The sequence below is a fragment of the Mirounga leonina genome, unplaced genomic scaffold (assembly GCF_011800145.1).
Source record: "Mirounga leonina isolate KUSES-001 unplaced genomic scaffold, KU_Mleo_1.0 Mir_176, whole genome shotgun sequence".
Lineage (NCBI taxonomy): Eukaryota > Metazoa > Chordata > Mammalia > Carnivora > Phocidae > Mirounga > Mirounga leonina.
Window position 1 is genome coordinate 31,179,790 of NW_023270454.1, and position 22,717 is coordinate 31,202,506.

General features: G+C 39.1%; 1 protein-coding gene across 2 annotated transcripts in view; it reads right to left on the minus strand.

The window, feature by feature from the left end:
- The window catches only part of LRAT (lecithin retinol acyltransferase), a 51,523-nt gene extending 29,987 nt beyond the window's left edge, over nt 1-21,536 (minus strand). Inside the window, exons 1-2 of one of the 2 annotated variants that reach the window (XM_035022859.1) lie at nt 21,017-21,536; nt 20,611-20,700 (exon numbers count right to left, since the gene is read on the minus strand). The gene's annotated coding sequence lies outside the window, so the exon portion shown is untranslated. The other variant, XR_004682416.1, reaches the window with a different exon arrangement.
- Nucleotides 21,537-22,717: the final 1,181 nt, after the last annotated feature.

Here is a 22,717-nt window from a genome sequence, read left to right on the forward strand (position 1 = left end):
CTCTTCACCAGGAGTAGATTCCATCTGAAAAAACCATTTTCTTTGCTCATCTATAAGAAGTAACTCACCTGTGAAAGTTTGATCATGAGCTTGCAGCAATTCAGTCACATCTTCAGGCTCCACATCTAATTCTAGTTCTCTCACTATTCCCACCACATCTGCAGTGACTTCCTCCACTAAAGTCTTGAACTCCTCTAAGTCATCCATGAGAACTGTAATCAACTTCTTCCAAAGTCCTCATAATGTTGATATTTTTGACCTCTTCCCATGAATCACAAATGTGCCTAATGGCATCTAAAATGGTGAGTCTTTTCCAGAAGGTGTTAGTTTACTTTGCCCAGATCCATCAGAGGAGTCACTATCTATGACAGCTACAGCTTTATGAAATGTATTTCTTAAATGTTAAGACTTAAAAGTCTAATACTCCTTGCTCCATGGGCTACATAATGGAAGTTGTGTTAGCAGGCATGAGAACATTAATCTCATTGTTCATCAGATCTCCTAGGTGACCAGGTGCATTGTCAATGGCAATTAAAGCACTTTTTTCTGAACAATGGGTCTCAACAGTGGGCTTAAAATATTCAGTCAACCATGTTGTAAACAGATGTGCTGTCATCCAGATTTTGTTGTTCCATTATAGAGCACAGGCAGAGTAAATTTAGTATAATTCTTAAGGGTTCCAGGCTTTTCAGAATGGCAAATGAGCATTGGCTTCAACTTAACATCACCAGCTGCATTAGCCCCTAACAAGAGAGTCAGCCTGTCCTTCGAAGCTTTGAAGCCAGGCACTGACTTCTTTCTAGCTCTAAAAGTCTTAGATGGAATCTTCTTCTAATAGAAATCTGTTCCATTTACACTGAAAATCTATTGTTTAGGGACACCTGAGTGGCTCAGTCATTAGGCGTCTGCCTTCAGCTCAGGTCATGATCCTAGGGTCCTGGGATCGAGCCTCACATCGGGCTCCCTGCTCCGCGGAGAGCCTGCTTCTCCTCTCCCACTCCCTCTGCTTGTGTTCCCTCTCTCACTGTCTCTCTCTGTAAAATAAATAAATAAAATCTTTAAAAAAAAAAAAAAAGAAAATCTATCGTTTAGTGAGGCCACCTTCATGAATTATCTTAGCTGGATCTTCTGGAGAACTTGCTACAGCTTCTCCATCAGCACCCGCTGCTTCATCTTGGACTTCATGTCATAGAGCTGGCTTCTTTCCTTAAACCTCATGAACTAACCTATGCTGGCTTCCAACATTTCCTCTGCAGCTTCCTCATCTTTCTTAGCCTTCATAGAATTGAAAAAAGTTAGGGCCTTGCCCTGGATTAGGCTTTGGCTTAATGGAATGTTGTAGCTGGTTTGATCTTCTATCCAGACCACTCAAACTTTCTCCATATCAGCAATAAGACTGTTTCCCTTTCTTATCATTCATGTATTCCCTGGGGTATCACTTTTAATTTCCTTCAAGAACTTCTCCTTTGCCTTCGCAACTCGGTCAATTGTTTGGCACAGGAGGCCTAACTTTCAGCCTATCTTGGCTTTTGATATGCCTTCCTCACTAAGCTGAATCATTTCTAGCTTTTGATTTAAAGTGAGAGGCAGGCAACTCTTCTTTTCACGTGAACACTTAGAGGTCATTGTAGGGTTGCTAATCGGCCTAGTTTCAACACTGCTGTGTCTCAGGGAAGAAAGAGGCCCAAGGAGAGGAAGAAAGACAGGGTAATGGCAGTCAGAACACACACAACATTTATTAAGTTTGTTGTCTTATATGGGCACGGTCTGTGATACCCCAACACAATTACAATGGTAACGTCAAAGATCACTGATCACAGATTTCCCTAACAAATATTACATTAATGAAAAAGTTTGAAATATTGCAAGAATTACCAAAATGTGACACAGAAACACAAAGTGAGCATGTGGTCTTGGAAAAATGGCACCCACAGACTTGCTGGACACAGGTTTGCTACAAACGTTCAATTTGTAAAAAACGCAATATCTGCAAAGTGCAATAAAGTACAGCACAGTAAAACAAGGTATGCCTGTAAAAGGGAATATTTAAAATCTTTGAGGGAGACTTACCAGACTCATTGGATTTAGTGACTGTGGAAGGGTCAGTGAATACTGAGGTTTGTAACTTGGGTAAGTAGGAAAATGCTAGTATCATTGACATTGATAGGAAAGAAACTAGAAGGTACTGGCTTGGAAGAAGAGAAGGCAGATTCACTCAAAAGGTATTTGTGTAGTACCTACTCTGTGCTAAGCACCAGCCCAGGCCCCGGACCACAAATATGAAAGACACCATCTATTTTCTAAGGAACTTCAAGTCTTCACTCACTCATCAGTTTCCTTACTATCCAATTAACATTTCTGAAGCACATATTAGGGCAAAATTAAATAAGAAACCATCCTTGTCTTCAAGGAGTTCCTAGGTTGGTAGGGAAGACAGTCACCTATAAAAATGATCACCAAATGTAAAGTGCTGTAAAAGAAACACACCAGAATGTTTTAGATTTTATTATTTTAAATTTAGAGAGTGGTAGTGGACCAGCCAGGTGGAATTATCTGTCAGGTAACTAATAGTCTGGCCTGAAGTTGAAGAGTGGCGTTATGACTAGGAATGTTGGTAGATTTGAGGATCATTCACTTGGTTGCGAAGAAGGCCAATGACACTGAGTAGAGGGTGGCTGACACCTGCATTCAGTGTATGGCAAAGGGAGGAGGAAAAGGAGCTCCAAAGACAGGATAGCCAGAGTTCTGGACATATACAAGTAGGGGAAATACGGAAATACTAAAAGGGAGTGCAGGAAAATGAAGACCCTCATCTTGTGTGGCTGGCCCTACTCTTATTGGGACCAATCAAGTGGCAAGCTGAAGAAAAGTGGGGAGTAATGATCTTTAATAAGTGATTTATCAAGGATCTAATTCTGTAAAGAAATCCAAGGAATTTGAAGAGTGAGTGGTCTGGCAACTGGCCATTGAAGTAACCTTCAGGAGAGCAGAATTAGGAGAGTGGAAATTACCTTATGAGGGTTTTAGGAGCCAGTAGATGGTAAAGAAATAGAACCAGTGAGTACTTAAAATGCTTTATAGACACTGGGCCCTATGTGGAAGAAATGAAGTGGAATGTTAATTTAAGGGGTAAGTAGTTGGTTTAAGAGTTCTGTCTTTGCTTTTATTTGATCTTTGGGACAGAAAAACTCAAGTACTTTTCTAAGGCGAGGAAAGGACTGGCAAGGCATTAAAGATGCAAGAGACAGAGACAGAGTTGGGGATGGGGTGGGGTGTGAGGGGATGGAAGGGACCGAAGGCTTGGGTGGAGTTGTTGTGATCCTTGGAAAGGAGGTGAAAAATTCCTTTTTCTGAGGGGGCAGGAAGGAGAACAGGGTGGGCACAGAGAGAGGAGTAAAGGGAAGAAGGAGGGAATTTGAGTAAGTTTTTGTTGAGTGAAGAGTCTGAGGAAACAAGAAGATGAACTGGGGGTGGTAACTGAGTGGTTTTGAGAAGAACAGAAATAGTTTGGGACAGTCGCTAGTGGAAATGCAGCTGGGAGTCAACTAGAGATCACTCACTACAAGTATTGTCAGTCCTGCGTGTGTTGTGGGAATTTTGTGCAGGACTGTTGTGTGCATTGTAGGAAGCTTAGCATCACTGGCTTCCATCCATTCAATGCCAGGATTGCTCCCCTGTCATTGTGATAACCAAGGAAATAACCCGATTCTTTTCTAAATGCCCTGGGTTGAGAATCACTTAGCCCGACACTGCAGCAGAATCAAATCACACTAGTATATAGCTTTCCCAAGTAACACTTAGGAACCTGAGATCAGAGGTCAGTAGTTTTAAAAGCTTTGACAAGGAGACAGTGAAAGAAATGTTACTAGATTATTTTCCTCCATTGGTTGAGAATGTTTATATCATCCCTAATCCAACCTCAGTAGATTTGGTTCCAGTAAGAGCAATTGCTAAAGACATATAGCATTTTAAAGCCAAGTACAGTTGCACAGGAGATTATTGCCGATTCAGAGACATTTTTATAGGCAATGTATGTCTAAACCCTGATCCAAAGTCTGGGGTTTTATAAGCCTGGCCCTTGGCCCAGAATGTAGGGGTAAGGAGGAACTGGAGTAAAAGTCCCATGAAGGAGGCTAGGCTAAAAGGAAATCAGAGGACTTAGCTTCTGAGCGAGCTTCTGCTGAGGTCTCTGGGCAGAGCAATACTGTCCCACATAAACATGGCTCAGGTCCTGGGAGTTTGAAGATACAGCTGCTGATTTGCCTCAGTATTCTTAGAAATACCAACACAGTAGCAAAGCTGTCTATGGAAGACTTGTACCTGTCCAGACAGAGAAAAGGCAAGTTAAATATAGCTAATCAAAATAATTGACAGGAACTGATACATAGTACTATTTCAGAGCTAGAACTCAGCTTATCTGGCTGTCTTCTGTTCCTTAAGAAATTCTCAGTATATCTTGCTAACTTCTCTGATCATGACCACAAGCTTCCCTGGGGAAGGCTAAGCTATTGGGTTGCAACCTGTTAATACTTTGGCCCTACTGTGACTCCATTCTACTGAGTCATGGCCTTCAATTAAACCTTGCCTGAATGGTTCCTCAGGTGGCAATCCCAGCCCATTTCAAACACTCCCACTTAAAACACTGATGGTGATCTGTCTGGTTTTGGTCCCTGCCTGTTTTCCCAAAACTCTTGCATAAACCTTCTAACTGCAATGCCCTGCCTTCTAAACTTGTTTATCAAAGTGTAGTGGCACTGATAATCTCCAAGAGCTATTGATCTCACATATCCAAACATCTAAAATAGGTCAAAGGTGGAGGCACCTGGGAGGCTCAGTTGGTTAAATGCCAGACTCTTGATCTCAGCTCAGGTTTTGATCTCAGGGTTTTCAATTCAAGCCCCACATTGGGCTCCATGCCAAGCGTGGAACCTACTTAAAAAAAATAATAAAATAAAAAGGGTCAAACCTTTTCATAAGACCCACGCAAAGTTGGAAGGAGTGACAAATGGCTTTATTTGGGGGTGAAGGAGTGCCAAAAATAATGTAGAGCCTCACTGTTGCTTTTAGTCAGTCATAAAACACCAATGAATCAAAATAAAGAATGTGTTTAAGTAGGAACATATACCAAAATCAAAGACGACAGAAAAGATTATTTATATAGTAGTAGGAGCTTCTATTATACCACCTTTAGCTTTGATTGTCCTGATTGTTGATTTGGGGTGGTAAATAAATACATCTAATTATGTATTGCAATCCTCTGGTCTTAGACTGTTAAGGTATATGAATTTCTAAAAGTCTGCTATCAGAAAATGAATAGAAGTTGGGGGGAGGTGCAAGATGGCAGAGAAGTAGGAGACCTAAATTTCATCTGGTCCCAGGAATACAGCTAGATAGGGATCAAACCATTCAGAATACCTACAGACTTAACAGGAGATCGAAGAAAAGAATAGTAGCAACTCTCTGAACAGAAAAGTGACCACTTTCTGGAAGGCAGGACGTGTGGAGAAGCGAATCCGAGGCGATATTCAGGAAGATAGATGGGGGGGGAGGGGGCCTCCATCACCCACTACCGGCAAGTGATAGAGCAGTGGAGCACAAAATCGGAACTTTTAGAAGTCGGCTCCGCTGAGAGACGTCGCTCCAGTGGCTAGGCAGGAGGTAGAACCCTCGCTGGGACAGTGTGGTCTCAGGACCCTCGGGGTCACAGAAAGACCGGGAGTGCCTGAGTGCGGCAGAGCTCCCAGGTTTTTGAGCAGGGAAGCTGGCTGCAGAGACGGAGCCCAGGAATGGGCTCTCAGCTCAGGGTTGCCAAAAACTGTGATCCCTGGCACAGGCAGTGTGGTGGAGACCAGGAAGACGGGAGTGATTGACTGCTTTTCTCTGGGGGTCACTGAGGAGTGGGGCCCCAAGATCCCAGCTCCGGAGCAGAGATTGGGAGGCTGTCATTTTCACTCTCGGCCTCCAAAGCTGTACAGAAAGCTTTCAGGGAACAAAAGCTCCCAAGACCAAACCCGAGCAGATTACTTAGCCCCGACGGGCAAGGGTGGGGCAATTCTGCCTCCAGCAAGGACATTTGAGAATCACAGCAACAGGCCCCTCCCCCAGAAGATCAGCAAGAACAGTCTGCCAAGACCAAGTTTACCAATCAAGGAGAACGGCAGAATGCCAGCACTAGGGGAATACACACATAGAATTCATGGCTTTTTCCCCATGATTCCTTAGTCTTTCAAAGTTAATTTTTTAAATTTTCTTTATTTTTTTCTTTTTCTATTTTTTTAGTTGAATTTTTCTTCTTTCCTTTTTCAACCAGCATCTTATCAATTCCTTTTTAAAAATTTTTTTTAGGGGCGCCTTGGTGGCTCAGTCATTAAATGTCTGCCTTCGGCTCGGGTCATGATCCCAGGGTCCTGGGATCGAGCCCCGCATCAGGCTCCCTGCTCTGCGGGAAGCCTGCCACTCCCTCTCTTACTCATCCTGCTTGTGTTCCCTCTCTCGCTGTCTCTCTCTCTCTGTCAAATAATTGAATAAAAATCTTTAAAAAAAATTTTTTTTTCTTTTAATTTTTCATTTTTACAGTCATATTCTATCTCTTCATTGTATTTAACCTTATTATTTGTATATATATAATTTTTTCTTTCTTTAAAATTTTGGGATACAGTTTCTTCTAACAGACCAAAATATACCCTAAATCTAGTGTATGCCGTTGTTCTAGTCACCTGCCTGATAACATTCTCTCTTTTTTAAAATTTTTTCATTCTTTTTTCAACCAACTTCTTATCAATTCCTTTTTAAAAATCTTTTTAAATTCTCATCTTTACAGGCATATTCTATCCCTTCATAGTATTTAACCTTACTTTTGTGTATATATAAGTTTTTCTTTCTTTTAAAATTTTGGGAGGCAATTTCTTCTTTTTTTTTTTTTTTAAGATTTTATTTGTTTATTTGACAGAGAGAGACACAGTGAGAGAGGGAACACAAGCAGGGGGAGTGGGAGAGAGAGAAGCAAACTTCCCACTGAGCAGGAAGTCTGATGTGGGGCTCGATCCCAGGAACCTGGGATCATGACCTGAGCCGAAGGCAGACGCTTAACGACTGAGCCACCCAGGCACCCCAAAGGAGGCAATTTCTTCTAAGAGACAAAAATACACACACAATCTAGTGTGTGGCTCTGTTCTATTCACCAGCCTGATCATATTCTTTTCCCCCTTCCTTCCACTCCCCCCTCCCCCCCGGTTTCAAGTCTCTTGTGATTTGTTTATTGTATATTTTCTGGGGTTGTGTTACCCTTTAGCATTTTTTTAGTGTTTTGTTCTCTCATTCATCTATTCTCCTCTGGACAAAATGACAAGACAGAAAAACTCACCTCAAAAAAAAAAGAACAAGAGGCAGTACCGACTGCCAGGGACCTAATCAATACAGACATTAGTAAGATGTCGGAACTAGAGTTCAGAACGACGATTATAAAGATACTAGCTGGGCTTGAAAAAAGCATATAAGGTACTAGAGAATCCTTTTCTGGAGAAATAAAAGAACTAAAATCTAACCAAGTCGAAATCAAAAAGGCTATTAATGAGGTGCAATAAGAAATGGAGGCTCTAACTGCTAGGATGAATGAGGCAGAAGAGAGAATTAGTGATATAGAAGACCAAATGATGGAGAATAAAGAAGCTGAGAAAAAGAGAGATAAACAACTACTGGATCACGAGGGGAGAATTTGAGAGATAAGTGAAACCACAAAATGAAACAACATTAGAATAATTGGGATCCCAGAAGAAGAAGAAAGAGAGAGGGAGGCAGAAGGTTTATTGGAGCGAATTATAGCAGAGCACTTCCCTAATTTGGGGAAGGAAACAGGCATCAAAATCCAGGAGGCACAGAGAATCCCCCTCAAAATCAATAAAAATAGGTCAACACCCTGACATCTAATAGTAAAACTCACAAGTCTCAGAGACAAAGAGAAAATCCTGAAAGCAGCTTGGGCAAGTGGTCTGTAACCTACAACAGTAGGAACATTAGATTGGCAGCAGACCTATCCACAGAGACCTGGCAGGCCAGAAAGGACTGGCATAATTCAGAGCACTAAATGAGAAAAATATGCAGCCAAGAATACTATATCCAGCTAGGCTGTCATTGAAAATAGAAGGAGAGATAAAAAGCTTCCAGGACAAACAAAAACTAAAGGAATTTGCGAACACCAAACCAGATCTACAAGAAATATTGAAAGGGGTACTTTAAGCAAAGAGAAAACCTAAAAGTAACACAGACCAGAAAGGAACAGAGACAATATACAGTAACAGTCACCTTACAGGCAATACAATGGCACTAAATTGATATCTTTCAATAGTGGCCCTGAATGTAAATGGGCTAAATGCCCCAATCAAAAGACACAGGGTATCAGACTGGATAAAAAAAACAAGACCCATTGATATGCTGTCTGCAAGAGACTCATTTTAGACTCAAAGACACCCCCAGATTGAAAGTGAGGTGGTGGAAAACCATTTACCATACTAATGGACACCAAAAGAAAGCTGGGGTGGCAATCCTTATATCAGACAAATTAGATTTCAAACCAAAGACTGTAATAAGAGATGAGGAAGGACACTATATCCTACTTAAAGGGTCTATCCAACAAAAAGATCTAACAATTGTAAATATCTATGCCCCTAAAACGGGAGCAGCCAACTATATAAGCCAATTGATAACAAAATCAAAGAAACACATCAACAATAATACAATAATAGTAGGGGACTTTAACACCCCCCTCACTGAAATGGACAGATCATCTAAGCAAAAGAGCAACAAAGAAATAAAGACTTTAAATGACACACTGGACCAGATGGACTTCACAGATATATTCAGAACATTCCATCCCAAAGCAACAGAATACACATTCTTCTCGAGTGCCCATGGAACGTCCTCTGGAATAGATCACATCCTAGGTCACAAGTCAGGTCTCAACCGGTACCAAAAGATTGGGATCATTCCCTGCATATTTTTGGACCACAATGCTTTGAAAGTAGAACTCAATCACAAGAGGAAAGCTGGAAAGAACTCAAATACATGGAGATTAAAGAGCATCCTACTAAAGAATGAATGGCCAACCAGGAAATTAAAGAAGAATTAAAAAAATTCGTGGAAACAAATGAAAGTGAAAACACAACTGTTCAAAATCTTTGGGATGCAGCAAAGGCAGTCCTAAGAGGAAAGTATATAGCAATACAAGCCTTTCTCAAGAAACAAGAAAGGTCTCAAATACACAACCTAACCCTATACCTAAAGGAGCTGGAGAAAGAACAGCAAATAAAGCCTAAGCCCAACAGGAGAAGAGAAATAGTAAAGATCAGAGCAGAAATCAATGAAATAGAAACCAAAAGGACAGTAGAACAGATCAATGAAACTAGGAGCTGGTTCTTTGAAAGAATTAATAAGATTGATAAACCCCTGGCCAGACTTATCAAAAAGAAAAGAGAAAGGACCCAAATAAATAAAATCATGAATGAAAGCAGAGAGATCACAACAAACACCAAAGAAATACAATTATAAGAACATATTATGAGCAACTATATGCCAGCAAATTAGATAATCTGAAAGAAATGGATGCATTCCTAGAGATGTATCAACTACCAAAACTGAACCAGGAAGAAATAGAAAACCTGAACAGACCTATAACCACTAAGGAAATGGAAGCAGTCATCAAAAATCTCCCAAAAACAAAAGCCCAGGGCCAGATGGCTTCCCAGGGGAATTCTACCAAACATTTAAAGAAGAATTAATACCTATTCTTCTGAAACTGTTCCAAAAAATAGAAATGGAAGGAAAACTTCCAAACTCGTTTTATGAGGCCACCATTACCTTGGTCCCCAAACCAAAGACCCCATCAAAAAAGAGAATTACAGACCAATATCCTTGATGAACATGGATGCAAAAATTCTCACCAAAATACTAGCCAATAGGATCCAACAGTACATTAAAAGGATTATTCACCACGACCAAGTGGGATTCATTCCTGGGCTGCAAGTTTGGTTCAAAATCCGCAAATCAATCAACATGATGCAATACATTAATGAAAGAACAAGAACCATATGATCCTCTCAATAGATGCAGAAAAAGCATTTGACAAAATGAAGCATCCTTTCTTGATTAAAACTCTTCAGAGTGTAGGGATAGAGGGTACATACCTCAATATCATAAAAGCCATCTATGAAAAACCCACAGCGAGTATCATTCTCAATGGGGAAAAACTGAGAGCTTTCCCCCTAAGGTCAGGAACACGGCAGGGATGTCCACTATCACCACTGCTATTCAACAGAGTATTAGAAGTCCTAGCCACAGAAATAAGACAACAAAAAGAAATAAAAGGCATCCAAATCAGCAAAGAAGACGTGAAACTCTCACTGTTTGCAGATGATATGATACTTTATGTGGAAAACCTAAAAGACTCTACCCCAAAACTGCTAGAACTCATACAGGAATTCAGTAAAGAGGTAGGATATAAAATCAATGCAGTAATCAGTTGCATTTCTATACACCGCTCGGCTCAGTGCAAAGTCTGCCTGTCCCTGTCCCTCCCTCTGCCCCTCTCCCTGCCCTCTCTCTCTAAATAAATAAATAAATAAAATCTTAAAAAGAAAATAGATTTGACACCCAGGAAATATCTAAAAGGCTACTATTTCTATCAAGTTCTTCCCTAGCCATGTCACAGACCTCTCCCCCATCTCTAGATTTAGTGTTTGGATCACCCAATTTAGCCTATGTCAAAGGGTCTCATACTGACTTCTAGGTACTCCAAATCCTGTCAGTTTAACAAGTGGACAAGGAGTGTCAATTTAATAAGACTATTAGTTCACTTTGAATGATGACAATCATGTATTCTGCTTTTTTGTTATTGTTATCTCCTATAATGTGGACAAAAGATAAAGGTCCCAGAATCAAAATAAAAGCTATTGATCTGCTATTTCAAAATTAATATCCTTAACTACTTGTAAGCCCCAGATATATACATGGTAATCCAATCACTTAAATTGAATCATACTTTATTACTGAATTTCCTTCCGGTTGTTCTTTATGCAGAATATGTTGGATATTCTGTTAGATTAATCTAAGCAGTTAGATATATTTTTAAGTATGGGTAATAGAGAGGTGCTGTGTTATGATGTCTATTTTTATACAAAATATCACTTAAATAAGCACATATGCTAAAGATTGATCAAGATGACTAGTTGATTTGAAGTATCTTAATCTGATTCTGTAGGGATATTGTATAGTAGGTGGGGATGGGAGTGGTAGAGTTTGTGAGGGATTCACTGGGCATATTGTTGCCATTGAAGTGAATCACCTGGTGGTGAATGTCATTCTCACTGCTTTGGCCATGTCCAGAGTTTCTCTATTTTAGTTTGCCATATTTAAGTATGTCTAATTTAGGCCATGACTAATATTGCATGGGACACATTTATACTAAAAATTATTCACTGTTTAGGGGCGCCTGGGTGGCTCAGATGGTTAAGCGTCTGCCTTCTGCTCAGGTTATGATCTGTAGGTCCTGGGATTGAGCCCCACGTCTGGCTCCCAGCTCAGCGGGGAGTCTGCATCTCACTCTGCCTCTCACCCTACTTGTGCTTTCTCTGTGTCTCTCTTTCTCTCTCACAAATGAATAAAATCTGAAAAAAAATTATTCACTGCTTATCTGAAATTCAAGTTTAACAAGGCATTCCATATTTTATCTGGCAACTCTACCCTGATTATCTCAAGGGGTATTATGAAATTCTAAGAATATTTATTTCATTTAATTTTCGAAACTAGGCATATGCCTTATAACTTCAACTTGCGAAGGGTGGACAGAAGATCAATGTAAAAGCAAAGGAAGGATATTAGGATACTACTAACTTTAAAAGATTATACATTTCAGAAGTCAAGGAACTTGGCTAGCATGCTCACTGTTCTATTCCTATGCACAACTGATGTTCTAGGGAATAGAGGTGCTAAATATTTTTTGAGTAAAAAATGGCAGATATAGGGCACCTGGGTGGCTCAGTTGGTTAAGCGACTGCCTTCGGCTCAGGTCATGATCCTGGAGTCCCGGGATCGAGTCCCGCATCGGGCTCCCTGCTCGGCAGGGAGTCTGCTTCTCCCTCTGACCCTCCCCCTCTCATGTGCTCTCTCTCATTCTCTCTCTCTCAAATAAATAAATAAAATCTTAAAAAAAAATGGCAGATATAAATAAATATCTCCATTTATTTTGAGAATGTAAACTCTTCTCTTTTATCATCAGGAATAAAAAGTTGATTAATCCATTTCTTTTAGTAACCTCATCTCAAAGAGCTCAAATAAATACAACAGGTAACAGTGAAAGTGAAGTATAGACACCGGCTGTGGCTATAATCCAGATAGCCTGCCAAGTATAGACAGAGTGTCAATGGAGTCATTGTTTGTAAGATTTCAGATATAGGCATCTTTAACAGTAATGTGCACATTTACATTACAAACTCACTCAACAATAGAGATTTAGGTCCACTCTGATTTTTATATATTAGTTTTACTAAGGGACAATGATTTTATAGTCTACTTAAAGGCATTTATTTAAAAATATTCTAATTATTTGTGGGATTTCAGTAAAGAGACGAGTCAATGGCATTCAATGTGGTTAAAAGGAAAAGAACTAGGAAAATCCTTCTACGGAGGAGAGTATCCAGCAATTTCTAGAGAGGAAAAATGTAGAAAGGAGTTTTGCAAGTGAAGAGATATTCTTTAAAAATACATAAACAAAAGAAATATATATGAGTAAGGAAAAGCAGAAATATGGTGATAATAATGAAGTATTGTACTATTGAGAGAACATTAGGGAAAAGAAGATTGAAAGGGAGCTCTTGGCAAAAGGCCAATTCATAGAATATGTGCATTATAATACTATAAAATAGGAGTGGATTTTTCTGGCCTCAACAATTTTTAAAATATGTATTTTTTGCAAAGATTAATTATTATATTGAGAGCCACAGCTTTTTTGAAGCATACAGTTTGATTTGTATTGTCATTAAGTAAAAGCTATAAAACACTGAAAGACCTAATATAACTTAACCAATACAGTAAATGAAACCTTATTTAATTGTTTAAATCCAAGTGAAAATTGACTAAATGACTGAATCAAGTTTAGAGACATGAAAAATGGTCTTTATAAGCAAAAATACCCATTTTTGAAGAGATTGTCCCCACTTGTTGTAATAGGCCAGACGCTCTAAGTGATATGTCAGCAAGCTACTTGGTAGATCTACCAATGGAAGAAAATTGAAAAGATATATTAAAAAAAAATTAAAACATGTCATATCGAATGTGGTGGTTCTGACATGGAAGTTACATAGAACAGCTTAGTTGGTCAAAATTAGATAATCCCTTTGTGGAGGAATCTTAGCACTCTCGGTTGGATATTCTGTGTGTTTCTTTAAACCTCTAAGAACACTTAACCTTTATGAGGCATAAATATATGTTTTGCTTAAAAATTTTCCAATTTTTTTTTTTAAAGATTTTTATTTATTTATTCATGAGAGACAGAGAGAGAGAGAGGCAGAGGGAGAAGCAGGCTCCCAAGGAGCAGAGAGCCCGATGCGGGACTCGATCCCAGGACCCTGGGATCATGACCTGAGCCAAAGGCAGACGCTTAACCATCTGAGCCACCCAGGCGCCCAAATTTTCCAATTTTTATGTAAAACCGATAATAAAAATGAGAGTAGGTGACAATGTTAGTTGAATTGTTAAAAAATTTCAACTGAGTAAATTTGTTTTTTGTTTTTTGTTTTTTTTTAAAGATTTTATTTATTTATTTGAGACAGAATGAGATACAGAGAGCCTGAGAGGGAGGAGGGTCAGAGGGAGAAGCAGACTCCCCACCGAGCAGGGAGCCCGATGTGGGACTCGATCCCAGGACTCCAGGATCATGACCTGAGCCGAAGGCAGTCGCTTAACCAACTGAGCCACCCAGGCGCCCCTCAACTGAGTAAATTTGAAGATCTAATTGGCTTTATTCAGTGATTCATGAATTGAGCAGCCGCCCATCTAGCAAGAAAGGAGCTCTAAGGGACTGTACAAAATGGAGGATTTTATAGGAACAAAGAAAGCAGGACAAGGGTGTTAAAAGAATGGATTATTTCAGGCAAGGTTACTTTCCTTTAGGGGAAGGCAGAGGTCTTATCAAGGAGGTTACCCCACTAATGCTGATGATCAGGAACTTCCAGACTGACTGATTTAAAAGTCCACTCCTGGGAAAGGCTAAAACTGCAATTAGATTAGGTGTTAAGTCTTGGTGGGGCTTAGCAAAAGTGACTGCATTTTGAGCCTATTGTTTCCTTTTTAAATTAATTTTAATTAATTAATTAATTAGTTAGTTTATTTTAAACACCAGCATTTTTACAGAAAAGGTAAGACTCTTAGCCCTGGGCAGAGAGGAGTCTCTGTGAGGCTCACTCTGGGTTTCTATTGTCCTTCCACTCTCCAAGCTCTGCTGGTTGACTTCTATGAGTGTCCCTGCGGCTTTGGTCCTAATTCAGTTGCCTTGGAATGATGTGTTTTTGCATCAGGTCCCCACAAATACAGAATGCACACTGACTCAAAATGGATTTTAGTCCCTTAAGTGCTAACTTCAAGGGAGGCTTTGTATCCCCTCACTTTTCAGAGTCCTGCCAGGGACGGAAGCTGAGCTAGACACCCCAGAGTCTCCGTGTTTCCTCTTCCCTGTGGTCATGAGTGTCTGTGCTGCTTGTTATGTAGTTTTTGTGATTGTGAGGTTTTTGTTTTTATTTTTTTTGTTTTTTGTTTTGTTTCAAGTTTTTACTTAAATTCTAGTTAACATATAATATAATATTGCTTTCAGGAATAGAATTTAGTGATTCATCACTTACATATAACACCCAGTGCTCATCACAAGTGCCCTCCTTAATACCCATCACCAATTTAGCCCATCCCCCCATTCACCTCCCCTCCAGCAACTCTGTTTGTTCTTTATAGTTAAGAGTCTCTTATGGTTTGCCTCCCTCTTATTTTTTTCTTCCTTCCACATGTTCATCTATTTTGTTTCTTAAATTCCACTTATAAGTGAAATCCTATGGTATTTGTCTTTCTCTGTCTGACTTATTTTGCTTCATATAATGCATTCTAGCTCTAGCCACATCATTGTGAAGGGCAAGATTTTGGGGGGTTTTTTTGATGGCTGAGTAATAGTCGTGTGTGTGTGTGTGCATGCGTGTGTACCACATCTTCTTTATCCATTCATCCATCAATGGACATTTGGGCTCTTTCCATAATTTGGCTATTGTTGATAATGCTGCTGTAAACATTGGGGTGTATGTGCCCCTTTGAATCAGTATTTTTGTATCCTTTGGAAAAATACCTAGTAGTGCAACAGCTGGGTCATAGGACAGTACTATTTTTAACATTTTGAGGAAACTCCATACTGTTTTCCAGAGTGGCTGTACCAGTTTGCATTCCCACCAACAGTGTAAGAGGGTTCCCCTTTCTTCATATCCTCACCAACATCTGTTGTTTCCTATGTGTTAATTTTAGCCATTCTGACAGGCATGAGGTGATATCTCATCGTAGTTTTGATTTGTATTTCCCTGATGATGAGTGATGTTGAGTGTCTTTTCATGTGTATGTTAGCCATCTGGATGTCTTCTTTGGAAAAATGTCTATTCATGGCTTCTGCCCATTTCTTAACTAGATTATTTGTTTTTTGGGGGTGTTGAGTTTGATAAATTCTTTATAGACTTTGGACACTAACCCTTTATCAGATATGTCATTTGCAAATATCTTCTCCCATTCTGTAGATTGCCTTTTTGTTTTGTTGATTATTTTCTTTCCTGTGCAGAAGTTTTCTTTCTTGATGGAGTCCCAATAGTTTATTTTTGCTTTTGTTTCCCTTGCTTCCTGTGATGTGTCTAGTAAGAAGTTGCTACAGGTGAGGTCAAAGAGGTTGCTGCCTGTGTTCTCCTCTAAGATTTTGATGGTTTCCTATATCACATTTAGGTCTTTAATCCATTTTGAATTTTTTTTTTGTATGGTGTAAAAAAGTGGCCCAGTTTCATTTCTTTGCATGTGGCTGTTCAGTTTTTCTAACACCATTTGCTAAAAAGACTGTGTTTTTTTCATTGATAATTCTTTCCTACTTTGTCAAAGATTAGTTGACCATTGAGTTGTGGCTCTATTTCCGGGTTTTCTATTCTGTTCCACTGATCTATACGTCTGTTTTTGTGCCAGTACCATACTGTCTTGATCACTACAGCTTTGTAATATAGCTTGAAGTCCAGAATTCTGATGTTTCCAGCTTTGCTTTGCTTTTTCATGGTTGCTTTGGCTATTTGCAGTCTTTGGTGGTTTCATACAAATTTAAGGATTATTTGTTTTAGCTCTGTGAAAAATGCTGGTGGTATTTTGATAGGGGTTCCATTAAATGTGTAGATTGCTTTGGGTAGTATAGACATTCTAATAATATTTGGTCTTCTAATCCACAAGCATGAAAAGTTTTTCTATTTCTTTGTGTCATCTTCAATTTCTTTCATGAGTGTTGTATAGTTTTTAGAGTACAGTCCTTTTACCTCTTTGGTTAGGTTATTCCTAGGTATCTTATGGTTTTTGGTGCAATTGTAAATGGGATCGACTCTTTGATTTCTCTTTCTGCTGCTTCATTATTGGTGTATAGAAATGGAACGGGGGCGCCTGGGTGGCTCAGTTGGTTGGGCGACTGCCTTCGGCTCAGGTCGTGATCCTGGAGTCCCGGGATCAAGTCCCGCATCGGGCTCCCTGCTCGGTGGGGAGCCTGCTTCTCCCTCTGACCCTATCCCCTCTCATGCTATTTCTCACTCTCTCTCTCAAATAAATAAATAAATAAAATCTTAAAAAAAAAAAATAAGGCTGGGGTAAAATAGTTACTATTGTTTCTTAAAAAAAAAAAAAAAAGAAATGGAACGGATTTCATTACGTTGATTTTGTATCCTGTGACTGTTGAACTTACATATCAGTTCTAGCAATTTTTTTGTGAAGTCTTTCAGTTTTCTACATAGAGTATCATGTCATCTATGAATAGTGAAATTTTGACTTCTTCCTTACCAATTTGGATGGCTTTTATTTCTTTTTGTTGTCTGATTGGTGAAGCTAGGACTTGCAGTACTATGCTAAATAACAATGATGAGAGATGGCATCCCTGTCTTGCTCTTGACTGTAAAGGAAAAGCTCTTAGTTTCTCCCTATTGAGGATGATATTAGCTGTGGGTCTTTTGTATATGGCCTTTATGATGTTGAGGTATGCTCCCTCTATCCCTACTTTGTTGAGGGTTTTTATCAAGAATGGATGCTGCACTTTGTCATATGCTTTTTCTGCAATCTACTGAGAGGATCATATATGGTTCTTATTCTTTCTTTTATTAATATGGTGTATCACGTTGATTGATTTGCAAATATTAAACCACCCTTGCAGCCCAGGAATATATTCCACTTGATTGTGGTGAATAATTCTTTTAATGTACTGTTGGATTCGATTTGCCAGTATCTTGTTGAGAATTTTTGCATCCATGTTCATCAGGGATATTGGCCTATAATTCTTTTTTTTTTTTTTTTAAGATTTTTATTTATTTATTTGGCAGATAGAGAGCACAAATAGGCAGAGTGGCAGGCAGAGGGAGAGGGAGAAGTAGGCTCTCTGCTGAGCAGGGAGCTGGATGCGGGGCTCGATCCCAGGACCCCAGGATCATGACCTGAGCCGAAGGCAGCCGCTTAACCAACTGAGCCACCCAGGCACCCCTATAATTCTCCTTTTTAGTGGGGTCTTCATCTAGTTTTGGGATCAAGGTAATCCTAGCCTTGTAGAATGAGTTTGGAAGTTTTCCTTCCATTTCTATTTTTTGGAACAGTTCGAGAAGAATAGGTATTAGTTCTTCTTTAAATGTTTGGTAGAATTCCCCTGGGAAGCCATTTAGTCCTAGATTTTTGTTTGTTGGGAGATTTTTGATTACTGCTTCAGTTTCTTTGCTGGGTATGGGTCTTTTCAAATTTTCTATTTCTTTCTGTTTCAGTTTTGGTAGTTTATGTTTCTAGGAATTTGTCCATTTCTTCCAATTGCCCAATTTGTTGACACATAATTTTTCATAATATTCTCATAATTGTTTGTATTTCTGTGGTGTTGGTTGTGATCGCTCCTCTTTCATTCATGATTTTATTTATTTAGGTCCTTTCTCCTTTTCTTTTTGATAAGACTGGCTTATCAGTATTATAAGGGGTTTATCAGTTTTATTAATTCTTTCAAAGAACCAGCTCCTGGTTTCATTGATCTATTCTACTGTGTTTTTTTGTTTGTTTATTTCTGTATCATTTATTTCTGCTCAAATCTTTATTATTTCCCTTTTTCTGCTGGCTTTAGGCTTTACTTGCTGTTCCTTTTCTAGTTCCTTTAGGTGTAAGGTTAGGTTGTGTATGTGAAGTTTCAAAGAAGTCTTGCTTCTTGAGGTAGGGCTGTATTACTATATATTTCCCTCTTATGACCACTTTTGTTGCTTCCCAAGGGTTTGGACTGGGCCTATTGTTTTCTTTCTAATAAGATATTTGTGCCATTCTAAATGAGTGTACTTATATAGTTGCTAAAAAGTTAAATATCTACAGCCCCAGTTAGCAAATGGGAAGCAGAATATTTCAGATTTTCTTTTATGATGTTGTGGGAATAATAACTCTTTGTTTAGACTCTAAACCTACACCTCATTTTCATGGGAAACCAAAATTTTATAGACACTCACTAAGGTCAAACAGCATTTAATTTAATGCAGGGAATCATGCAATACAGTTCACCAAGATAAAGGTAAAGAAAAACAAAACCAGTAAGACCTCCTTAAAATGAATTAGTAAGAAAACCATTCCAACAAGTGGGGAAAAATATCCTCAATTTTGAATTATCCTTAAAGCAAATTTCGTAAACATACAAAAATTAAAACTGGGCCAAGTAGCACATGGGCAGTTATAAGGTAAACCCTTTGAATATGTAGGAAGTCCTCACTTTGCACATTTCCAATATGCACGAAATTTGGTTACCAAGATTTAGGTGATTAACACCAGTTCCCCAACAACACAGTTCCAATTTCAGTTACCATGATATGTCAACTGGGTATAATTAAATAAGTATTCATTTCACTCACACATGGCAAAGTGTGTAGTTGTGTTGCCTCCTTATCTCCCAGGACGTTATGCAAAAATGGATCCTTGAGAGAATTGGCCAAGAAAGATTAAAGTGTAGTAAAGAAACCATAACTGAGAGCAGGGGAAGTAAAATTGAATCAACTGTAAATGGAATTTCAGAACAGAGAGCTGACGGTGAGAAAGCTGACACTGTGGATGTATATGTAGCCAGAGGGGATGAGTGAAGGCAAACATATCATCATAGATGGAAAAAGTGATTGTGCCTGAAAGATGGAGAAGTCCCAGAGGAAATGATGCCAGCTAAAAGAAAACCTTCACCCAAAAGACTTTCTCGGAGATATTTCACAACATTTGAAAGTGCAAAGGATAAAATGTTGGAAGCTGCTCCAAACTTAGAGAGGAGCATAAGGAGTCAGAGTAGACTTGTGGATTTATTTTAGTTTCCTGAAGCTAAATCTCTAAAAGGCTGAGAACTTTCCAAAGCTGTCCCTCTCTTTCTGATTCAAATATTCTATTCATGACTATTTTCCATGACAATAACTATCTTTTATGTGCTCTTCCTACCTTCCCTAGAGTGTTAGAGCTCCTTCCCTACCGAGGATAAGATCATTTTTCTGAAATGTTATCTCTCCAGCCTTCCACTTGTACGGGCATATCCTTGATTTATGCAGTAATAGACTTTACATTCGCTTGGATCCTCTCATTAAGAAAGAGAAGAGAGACCAAGTGGAATTGTAGGCTCACCATTTTCTCCATGAATCTCAGTTCACAGTCGTCCCGCCCTTTACCCCTGGTTTCCCTTTCCTTGGTTTCCATTACCCACAGTCAACCCCACCATCCAGCAGCAGGTGATCCTCCTTCTGATGTACCTTCAGAAGGTCAATAGTATCTCATGCTACATCACAACGCCTATGTCATTCACCTCAGTTCATCTCATCACATAGCATTTTATCATCTCACACCATCACAAGGGTGAGTACAGTACAGTAAGATTTTTGAGAGACCACATTCACATAACTTTTATTACAGTATAGTGTGATAATTATTCTATTTTATTATTATTATTGTTAATCTCTTACTGTGCCTAATTTATAAGTTAAACTTTCATAGGTATGTAGGTACAGGAAAAAACATAGTATATAAAAGTGTTCAGTACTATTCACAATTTCAGCCATCCAGTGGGGATCTGGGGACTTAAACCCCATGGATAAGGGGGAGACTATTATATTCAGTATTTTTAATGAACTACACCCCCAGCGCTGCCCTGTATGTCACATCCAGTTCTTGCCATGCACTGACCTCAAATAAACCATATTAGTACTTCTTGCCATAATGTCCTACATACTGGTCACGTCATCTTTATAGATACCAAAAAGAAAGAATAAGCAATGAAAAATAGAAAGAACAACAGCTTTGGCAGAAAATAGCAGGTAGAGAAAATGAACATACCTTTTAGGTCATCATCTATCTTGGGTAAACTTGGTGAAGCCAATGTGTCCAGTGTAAAAGTGAGATCTTTGTGAAAGGTTTCAACATGTTCTTCATTAATATGGATGGCAATCCGAAAAACATTTTTAAGCCAGGAAATGAGAAAAAAAAAAGATTTTATGAATAAGAAAGTCTGTACTTATACTTTCATTTAATTGGAATACTAATTGGTCGGTTCTTTATTCCCTCCTTAGAAGCTCTGTTTTTGAAGTTTTTATGGAGCATGGAGCATACTGCTTTGTCATTCCTTAGTAAAGAAAAAACAACAACAACAACAACAAAGAACAAAAACCATATAGCCTTCTTCCAACTTCTCCTCTGTTTCTGGGCAAGCATTTCTCTCTCAGGAGTTCCTGCTTTTGCTTACTGTTGGCGAGGAAGAGAGTGGCAATGAACTTTATCTGGTAGTTTGGGAGCGTAAGTTGAAGCACGAACAAGTATGGCCTTGCAGCTGACACTGAAATCAAAGACTCTTTGTTCCTTGGGGATTGAAGACTGATTGCTGCCTCATCAGTACAGTCTCCCCGGAAAAGCATTTCCAGCTTCCTCTCCCTGTCTCTGAGAACTGAATCACGTGTGAGGCACACCCTTTCCCAAGAGCCAGGACCTCACAAAGGAGCTTTCTCTGTCAAAAGCAATGTCAGCCTCATTTTTTTTTTAATCAGGGTGTGGCAAATCTGGCTCACATGCTAAGGTACAGTCAACTCGCAATGTGACAGGAAATCTGGAATAGCATGTCTTAAATTGATTTATATGACTGCATTAGTTCATATGATCACATGAGGGTGGATCCATGCCTTTTTCTTCTTTATTCCTAATGCAGAGCACAGTCAGTGCCTGCAACATACAAGCTCTCAGTAAATGTTGTATTAAACTTAAGAGTTTTACTTATTTGTTGTTTTCCCAGGCTGCCCTTGCAATTACTCTTGATCCTTTTTGTGACCAATGCAAGTGCTATGAGAACTGGAACTGAGTTGCACAGAGTAGGCAGGCAATAAATATCAGTTGGAATGGTATTCTGTATATATTCCAGGATTATTTTATCTTCAAGCTGTTCCATGTAAACAAATGGCACCCTCACTCTCCTCCCATCCTGTCCAGCCTGCTTAAAACTGCTGATTCGTTTTTCTCGCTCAAGGTTACTAAGGCAAAAGTAACTGATTGCAGTATGCCACTGTTTTTTAATATACTGAGGGTTCACAGCTTGCCCATGCTTCCTGCTATTGCAAGTTCTTGGCAAAACCGAGATCTCTGGCAATAGCAGGTTTCACTCATTTTACAAGGTGATCTGGCAAAAATGGATGCAGCCATACTGAATGCTATTCCCACGTACTTACCTACAGGTTTTCATTCAGGGTATGTTCCTTCCAAATGTTAAGAAATACACCAAAGCAGAGGCATTTGAATATTTACTCTGATAAACAATCTTTCAAATATTTCCAGATGGGGACTTCCACTAGCTATGAATCAGCTTATCCATTTCCTTATTTTTTATGATTTCACAGGCCTATGACTAGCAGATTAGTCATCGTGTCTCTTTATTAAGGAGTGAAAAGGAGGCTTTTTAAAATCAAATGATAAATGTGAATTGTAAATCCCTTTTAAAAATTAACTTTATACTCATACCATACATTGGCAGTCCTAGAAACTCCTTATCAATGTGTGATGGCCCAAATTCCCAGTAATTACATAAAAAATCTGCAGACAGCATTGACTGGTGACACTACTCCCTCCTTTTCCATCATGGAACATTCTTTCATTTTCTATGACCAACAAGGCTGGATCATTTTAAGTTTCAATTATATTACAGATAATTGAGAACTTGGCCATATTGCTAAGAATCAGGTTGCCATGAGTACCACCAATGAATTCATCAATGTAAAACCTTATATTGTGCTATTGTAATTTTTTTTTTTTAAGATTTTATTTATTTGCGAGAGAGACAATGAGAGACAGAGAGCATGAGAGGGAGGAGGGTCAGAGGGAGAAGCAGACTCCCCGCTGAGCAGGGAGCCCGATGTGGGACTCGATCCCAGGACTCCAGGATCATGACCTGAGCCGAAGGCAG